This window comes from Mobula birostris, chromosome 12, assembly GCF_030028105.1.
Source record: "Mobula birostris isolate sMobBir1 chromosome 12, sMobBir1.hap1, whole genome shotgun sequence".
Classification (NCBI taxonomy): Eukaryota; Metazoa; Chordata; class Chondrichthyes; order Myliobatiformes; family Myliobatidae; genus Mobula; species Mobula birostris.
This window is the reverse complement of record NC_092381.1, coordinates 116,792,107-116,799,606: the sequence shown is the minus strand read 5'-3', so window position 1 is coordinate 116,799,606 and position 7,500 is coordinate 116,792,107.

Here is a 7,500-nt window from a genome sequence, read left to right as displayed (position 1 = left end):
TGCAAACGTGCGAATGCCCAACGTCAATTCCGCCCAAAGCATGAAGCCCTCGGTCGGCAATCGGGCCGCCCCGCGGCAGACCCACCTGCCCACCTCCGGAGATGGTAACGAGCCGAGCACGGAAGTTCGGCGCACGTGTCGAGACCGTCGCTTCCACTCGGCCTCTCCCAAAGGTAGGACCGACCAAGCCGGATCGATCGGGGAACAGAGGTCTAACGCAGACGACACTCGCGAGGGCACCAGCGGCAGGCTTGTCCCTTCTCCGTCTTGGTACACACAATGCCTCTTTGCTTTTCGGATCGATATAAAGCTTTTGCCACCGTCGGTCTGCCGGCCGCCGCCCGCGGTCCGCGCTCAGACTCTGTCTGTCCGCAGCCCCCGCTGCGTTCTTGGACTTTGTCATTTTTTTCGGAAATAGCGAAAAAAAGCTTTTATCATTGTAAGTCGGAGCTCGCCCGGCCTCCCGCTTACTGAGTCACAATTGAGTAAGGCTCACTTAGAACTCTGCACTGTGTCAACCGTACCACTAGTCACCCTGCTAAGTGTGTCTGGAAAACGTGTTCCCGTAAATCTCCGGGAACCCCGCCAATCCCCCCGTACAGAAATTGCATGTGTCAAGTCGGCGGGATGCCTCCCGGAAGTCCTACCGGGAAGGTCGCACTCTGGCCCCGCCAGGCGGGGCAAATCCGACCCCCATAGTGACTTCCGGGCCTAACTCGTTAACCAGAGCCGCGACAGACCGTGCAACAATGACATGTGTCAAACCGGCGGCACGACGCCCGGAGCTCATGCCGGTCGCGGGGCACCTCGGGCCCGCCCGACGGGGCAGATCCGACCTTCACAGGCTTCCGACGGCAATTGGTTAACCGGCGTGGCGCCGAGGGCACGCGGCTGGCTCGGCGGGCGGCCCTCCGGTAGTGCCGCCGTCGATCGGCCGCCTCGGTCGGCAGGAGGGCCCCGAAGTCGCCTTCATTCTGACTTCCGAGTCGGGACTTAGATTACTTTCGACTCTTCAGCCAAGGTCTCGGATCGACGGCGGGACCTGCGGTTGTCCCTCCGAAAATGCCGCCGCTCGGCCGGCACGGCCCGCCGAATACGTCCCCTTACTGGCTCCCGCCTCGGGACTTTGTCAGAAATTCATTCGGGCAAGGTTTCCATTCGGCGGCCGGAGCACCGGTAGTCATACGGAAAATGCCGCCCCTCGGCCGGCATGGGCCTGCGAATAGGTCCCGCTGACAGACTTCCGCGATTGGGTATTTGTCCGAAAATCCATACCGGCAATCTTCGGAATCGTGCGGAAAAGCTGCCGCGTGGCCCGGGTTAACCAATTGGGGAGGCCGGTGCCATCTACCGAATACTTCAACAACTCGTGAAAACGGCCTCCCTATATATCTGCAGGAACCCCGCCAATGCCCCCGTACAGAAATTGCATGTGTCAAAGGGGCGGCCGAATCTGACCCCGGCGGCCGAGCCTCTGGAACTCCGGGTCGGCCTCGGCCGGCAAATCCGACCCCCATCCAGACTTCCGGAGCGGACTTGGTTAACGAATTGCCACCGGGCAAATGGTTAACCGACAGATCTTGGAGGCTCGTTACCCAAGCCATCCCCCGCCGGTGCGAAAAGTTAACAATCAGCGGGCGGGCAATTCGTGAACCGACCGGGACCGGGCAATTCGTTAACCATTCGGAACCGGGCAATTCGTTAACCAACCTTGTCCTGGCAATGAGTGCACCAACCCGGCCGGACAATTCGTTAACCAAGCTGGCTCTGGCAATTCGTTAACCAACCTGGCCGGGACAATTCGTTAACCAACCCGGCCGGACAATTCGTTAACCAAGCTGGCTCTGGCAATTCGTTAACCAACCTGACCCTGACAATTCGTTAACCAACCCTGTCCTGGCAATGAGTGCACCAACCCGGCCGGACAATTCGGTAACCAACCAGACCCTGGCAATTCGTTAACCAACCAGGACGGGCAATTCGTCAACCAACCCTGTCCTGGCAATGAGTGCACCAACCCGGCCGGACAATTCGGTAACCAACCAGACCCTGGCAATTCGTTAACCAACCTGACCCGGACAATTCGTTAACCAACCAGGACGGGCAATTCGTTAACCAACCAGGCCCGGACAATACTTTAACCACCCTGGTTTTCCAATTCGTGAACCAACTGGGAACGGACAATTCGGTAACCAACCCTGTCCTGGCAATGAGTGCACCAACCCGGCCGGACAATTCGTTAACCACCCTGTCCTTGCCAATTCGTGAACCAACTGGGAACGGACAATTCGTTAACCAACCCGGCCGGACAGTTCGTTAACCAAGCTGGCTCTGGCAATTCGTTAACCTACCCGGCCATGGCAATTCGTTAACCAACCTGACCCTGACAATTCGTTAACCAGCCAGGACGGGCAATTCGTTAACCAACCTGGCCCGGACAATTCCTTAACCACCCTGGCCTTGCCAATTCGTGAACCAACTGGGAACGGACAATTCATTAAACAACCCTGTCCTGGCAATGAGTGCACCAACCCAGCCGGACAATTCGTTAACCAAGCTGGCTCTGGCAATTCGTTAACCTACTCGGACATGCCAATTCGTTAACCAGTCTGACCCGGACAATTCGCTAACCAACCCTACTCGGGCAAATCGTTAACCAAGCCCAACCCCGACAATTCGTTAACCAACCCTGCACGGTCAAGTCGTTAACCAAGCCCAAACCCGACAATTCGTTAACCAACCCATACATGGCAATTCGCTAAACAACCCGGCTCGGGCAAATGGTTAACCAAGCCGGCCGGGCAAATCGTTAACCGGCCCGGCAGTCCCGACAATTCGACAATCAACCAGCTGAGGACAAACCCTTCGCCCTCAATAACAACTAGTTCTTGCCCCGCCGTCAAAATGTCCCGGCCGATGTTCATCAGAAACTCCTTGCTGGCCCATGGGCCCCCCCTCCTTACCTTAAGAGAGTCATAGTTACTCCCGCCGTTTACCCGCGCCGCACTGAATTTCGTCAAGTTGGGTCTGGCAACCCGCTAACCCGGCCGGCCGGGCCTGACAACGCTCTAGAAACCCGGAACAGGCAGTTTCGTGAACCAACCGCGCACGCTCCTGACAATGCGTTCACCCACCCTGCTCGGGCAAATCGTTAACCAAGCCCAACCCTGACAATGCGTTAATCAACCCGGCCATGGCAATTCATTAACCAACCCGGCTCGGGCAAATGGTTAACCAAGCCGGCCGGGCAAATCGTTGACCGGCCCGGCAGTCCCGACGATTCGACAATCAACCAGCTGAGGACAAACCCTTCGCCCTCAATAACAACTAGTTCTTGCCCCGCCGTCAAAATGTCCCGGCCGATGTTCATCAGAAACTCCTTGCTGGCCCATGGGCCCCCCTCCTTAACCTTAAGAGAGTCATAGTTACTCCCGCCGATTACCCGCGCTGCACTGAATTTCGTCAAGTTGGGTCTGGCAAGCCGCTAACCCGGCCGGCCGGGCCTGACAACGCTCTAGAAACCCGGAACAGGCAGTTTCGTGAACCAACCGCGCACGCTCCTGACAATGCGTTAGCCAACCCTGCTCGGGCAAATCGTTAATCAAGCCCAACCCTGAAACTGCGTTAACCAACCCGGCCATGGCAATTCATTAACCAACCCGGCTCGGACAAATGGTTAACCAAGCCCAACCCAGACAATTCGGTAACCAACCCGGCTCGGGCAAATGGTTAACCAAGCCGGCCGGGCAAATCGTTGACCGGCCCGGCAGTCCCGACGATTCGACAATCAACCAGCTGAGGACAAACCCTTCGCCCTCAATAACAACTAGTTCTTGCCCCGCCGTCAAAATGTCCCGGCCGATGTTCATCAGAAACTCCTTGCTGGCCCATGGGCCCCCCTCCTTAACCTTAAGAGAGTCATAGTTACTCCCGCTGTTTACCCGCGCCGCACTGAATTTCGTCAAGTTGGGTCTGGCAAGCCGCTAACCCGGCCGGCCGGGCCTGACAACGCTCTAGAAACCCGGAACAGGCAGTTTCGTGAACCAACCGCGCACGCTCCTGACAATGCGTTAGCCAACCCTGCTCGGGCAAATCGTTAATCAAGCCCAACCCTGAAACTGCGTTAACCAACCCGGCCATGGCAATTCATTAACCAACCCGGCTCGGACAAATGGTTAACCAAGCCCAACCCAGACAATTCGGTAACCAACCCGGCTCGGGCAAATGGTTAACCAAGCCGGCCGGGCAAATCGCTAACCGGCCCGGCAGTCCCGACAATTCGACAATCAACCCGCTGAGGACAAACCCTTCGCCCTCAATAACAACTAGTTCTTGCCCCGCCGTCAAAATGTCCCGGCCGATGTTCATCAGAAACTCCTTGCTGGCCCATGGGCCCCCCTCCTTACCTTAAGAGAGTCATAGTTACTCCCGCCGTTTACCCGCGCCGCACTGAATTTCGTCAAGTTGGGTCTGGCAAGCCGCTAACCCGGCCGGCCGGGCCTGACAACGCTCTAGAAACCCGGAACAGGCAGTTTCGTGAACCAACCGCGCACGCTCCTGACAATGCGTTCACCCACCCTGCTCGGGCAAATCGTTAACCAAGCCCAACCCTGACAATGCGTTAATCAACCCGGCCATGGCAATTCATTAACCAACCCGGCTCGGGCAAATGGTTAACCAAGCCGGCCGGGCAAATCGTTGACCGGCCCGGCAGTCCCGACGATTCGACAATCAACCAGCTGAGGACAAACCCTTCGCCCTCAATAACAACTAGTTCTTGCCCCGCCGTCAAAATGTCCCGGCCGATGTTCATCAGAAACTCCTTGCTGGCCCATGGGCCCTCCTCCTTAACCTTAAGAGAGTCATAGTTACTCCCGCCGTTTACCCGCGCCGCACTGAATTTCGTCAAGTTGGGTCTGGCAACCCGCTAACCCGGCCGGCCGGGCCTGACAACGCTCTAGAAACCCGGAACAGGCAGTTTCGTGAACCAACCGCGCACGCTCCTGACAATGCGTTAGCCAACCCTGCTCGGGCAAATCGTTAATCAAGCCCAACCCTGAAACTGCGTTAACCAACCCGGGCATGGCAATTCATTAACCAACCCGGCTCGGACAAATGGTTAACCAAGCCCAACCCTGACAATTCGGTAACCAACCCGGCTCGGGCAAATGGTTGATCAAGCCGGCCGGGCAAATCGGTAACCGGCCCGGCAGCCCCGACTATTCGACAATCAACCAGCTGAGGACAAACCCTTCACCCTCAATAACAACTACGTCTTGCCCCGCCGTCAAAATGTCCCGGCCGATGTTCATCAGAAACTCCTTGCTGGCCCATGGGCCCCCCTCCTTACCTTAAGAGAGTCATAGTTACTCCCGCCGATTACCCGCGCTGCACTGAATTTCGTCAAGTTGGGTCTGGCAAGCCGCTAACCCGGCCGGCCGGGCCTGACAATGCTCTAGAAACCCGGAACAGGCAGTTTCGTGAACCAACTGCGCACGCTCCTGACAATGTGTTCACCCACCCTGCTCGGGCAAATCGTTAACCAAGCCCAAACCCGACAATTCGGTAACCAACCCAACCATGACAATTCGCTAACCAACCCGGCCCGGGCAAATGGTTAACCAAGCCCAAACCTGACAATTCGTTAACCAACCCGGCCCGGGCAAATGGTTAACCAAGCCGGCCGGGCAAATCGGTAACCGGCCCGGCAGCCCCGACTATTCGACAATCAACCAGCTGAGGAGAAACCCTTCACCCTCAATAACAACTACGTCTTGCCCCGCCGTCAAAATGTCCCGGCCGATGTTCATCAGAAACTCCTTGCTGGCCCATGGGCCCCCCCTCCTTACCTTAAGAGAGTCATAGTTACTCCCGCCGATTACCCGCGCTGCACTGAATTTCGTCAAGTTGGGTCTGGCAAGGCGCTAACCCGGCCGGCCGGGCCTGACAATGCTCTAGAAACCCGGAACAGGCAGTTTCGTGAACCAACCGCGCACGCTCCTGACAATGTGTTCACCCACCCTGCTCGGGCAAATCGTTAACCAAGCCCAAACCCGACAATTCGGTAACCAACCCAACCATGACAATTCGCTAACCAACCCGGCCCGGGCAAATGGTTAACCAAGCCCAAACCTGACAATTCGCTAACCAACCCGGCCCGGGCAAATGGTTAACCAAGCCGGCCGGGCAAATCGGTAACCGGCCCGGCAGCCCCGACTATTCGACAATCAACCAGCTGAGGACAAACCCTTCGCCCTCAATAACAACTAGTTCTTGCCCCGCCGTCAAAATGTCCCGGCCGATGTTCATCAGAAACTCCTTGCTGGCCCATGGGCCGACAATTCGTTAACCAACCCAACCATGACAATTCGCTAACCAACCCGGCCCGGGCAAATGGTTAACCAAGCCCAAACCTGACAATTCGTTAACCAACCCGGCCCGGGCAAATGGTTAACCAAGCCGGCCGGGCAAATCGGTAACCGGCCCGGCAGTCCCGACAATTCGACAATCAACCAGCTGAGGACAAACCCTTCGCCCTCAATAACAACTAGTTCTTGCCCCGCCGTCAAAATGTCCCGGCCGATGTTCATCAGAAACTCCTTGCTGGCCCATGGGCCCCCCTCCTTACCTTAAGAGAGTCATAGTTACTCCCGCCGATTACCCGCGCTGCACTGAATTTCGTCAAGTTGGGTCTGGCAAGCCGCTAACCCGGCCGGCCGGGCCTGACAATGCTCTAGAAACCCGGAACAGGCAGTTTCGTGAACCAACTGCGCACGCTCCTGACAATGTGTTCACCCACCCTGCTCGGGCAAATCGTTAACCAAGCCCAAACCCGACAATTCGGTAACCAACCCAACCATGACAATTCGCTAACCAACCCGGCCCGGGCAAATGGTTAACCAAGCCCAAACCTGACAATTCGTTAACCAACCCGGCCCGGGCAAATGGTTAACCAAGCCGGCCGGGCAAATCGGTAACCGGCCCGGCAGCCCCGACTATTCGACAATCAACCAGCTGAGGACAAACCCTTCGCCCTCAATAACAACTAGTTCTTGCCCCGCCGTCAAAATGTCCCGGCCGATGTTCATCAGAAACTCCTTGCTGGCCCATGGGCCGACAATTCGTTAACCAACCCAACCATGACAATTCGCTAACCAACCCGGCCCGGGCAAATGGTTAACCAAGCCCAAACCTGACAATTCGTTAACCAACCCGGCCCGGGCAAATGGTTAACCAAGCCGGCCGGGCAAATCGGTAACCGGCCCGGCAGTCCCGACAATTCGACAATCAACCAGCTGAGGACAAACCCTTCGCCCTCAATAACAACTAGTTCTTGCCCCGCCGTCAAAATGTCCCGGCCGATGTTCATCAGAAACTCCTTGCTGGCCCATGGGCCCCCCTCCTTACCTTAAGAGAGTCATAGTTACTCCCGCCGTTTACCCGCGCCGCACTGAATTTCGTCAAGTTGGGTCTGGCAACCTGCTAACCCGGCCGGCCGGG